Below are 1,702 nucleotides of genomic sequence, written 5' to 3' on the forward strand. Positions count from 1 at the left end.
TGTGTCTATAGCTAAGGCGAAATCGCGCAATGACTACATCACATTGCCTGATCCGGTTACGGTGCTGACCATTCAAATACCCATTATTACAAAACCTGTCATAGCTTTTAATACTGCAGCTTTCAGGTCTCTGGGCATTCCTAAGTTCTTCTAAATCTGAATTAATTTCTTTAATTTGAATGTTTCTCATAATTGCATTAGATAGTCCAAAGTCATAATCAGTGTTTTATTTCCTGCAAGCCTTATTGGCCAAAGGTCTTATTGGCCTTATTACTACTGACAGGTTACTACTGACAGGTAACTGCTGACAAGTTACTGCCAACAGCGTCCCGCTGACAGGCTACTACTGAAAGGTTAATACTGACAGGTTGCTGCTGACAGGTTACTACTGGCAGGTTACTGCTGAAAGATTACTGCTGACAGGTTACTGCTGACAGGTTACTGCTGACAGGTTACTACTGACAGGTTACTACTGACAGGTTACTGCTGACAGGTTACAACTGACAGGTTACTGCAGACAAGGTATTGCTGACAGGTTATTACTGACAGGTTACTGCTGACAGGTTGCTACTGTCAGATTACTGATAACAAGATACTAATAACAGGTTATTACTGACAGGTTACAACTGACAGGTTACTACTGACAGGTTACTGCTTAGAGGTTACTGCTCACAGGTTACTACTGACAGGTTACTTCTGACATGTTAATGCCAAAAGCATTCTGCTGACAGGTTACTACTGACAGGTTTCTGCTGACAGGTTACTGCTGACAGGTTACTTCTGACAGGTTACTGCCAACAGCTTTCCGCTGACAGGATACTGCTGACAGGTTACTACTGACAGGTTACTTCTGAAAGGTTACTAATGACAAGTTACTGCTGACAGGTTACTGCTGACAGGTTACTATTGACAGGTTACTGCTGACAGTTTACTGCCAACAGCTTCCCGCTGACAGGTTACTGCCGAAAGGTTACTACTGACAGGTTACTACTGACAGGTTACTACTGACAGGTTACTGCTGACAGGTTACTACTGACAGGTTACTGCTGACAGGTTACTACTGACAGGTTACTGTTGGCAGGTTACTACTGACAGGTTACTACTGACAAGATACTGCTGACATGTTACTGATGACAGGATGCTGCTGACAGGTTACTGCTTACAAGTTGCTGCTGACAGGTTACTACTGACAGGTTACTGCTGACAGGTTACTACTTCATGTTACTGATGACAGGATGCTGCTGACAGGTTACTGCTTACAAGTTGCTGCTGACTGGTTACTACTGACAGGTTACTACTGACAGGTTACTGCAGACAGTTTATTAGTGACAGGTTACTACTGACAGGTTACTGCTTACATGTTAATTTAATGCCAACAGCTTTCTGCTGACAGGTTACTGTTGACAGGTTACTACTGACAGGTTGCTTCTGAAAGGTTTAGTAATAACAGGTTACTGCTGACAGGTTACTACTGACAGGTTACTGTTGACAGGTTACTGCTGACAGTTTACTGCTGACAGGTTACTGCCAACAGCTTCCCACTGACAGGTTACTGCTGAAAGGTTACTACTGACAGGTTACTTCTGACAGGTTACTACTGACAGGTTACTGCTGACAGGTTACTGCTGACAGGTTACTACTGACAGGTTACTACTGACAGGTTACTGCTGACAGGTTACTACTAACAGGTTACTACTGACAG

The sequence above is a fragment of the Procambarus clarkii genome, chromosome 75 (assembly GCF_040958095.1).
Source record: "Procambarus clarkii isolate CNS0578487 chromosome 75, FALCON_Pclarkii_2.0, whole genome shotgun sequence".
NCBI lineage: Eukaryota > Metazoa > Arthropoda > Malacostraca > Decapoda > Cambaridae > Procambarus > Procambarus clarkii.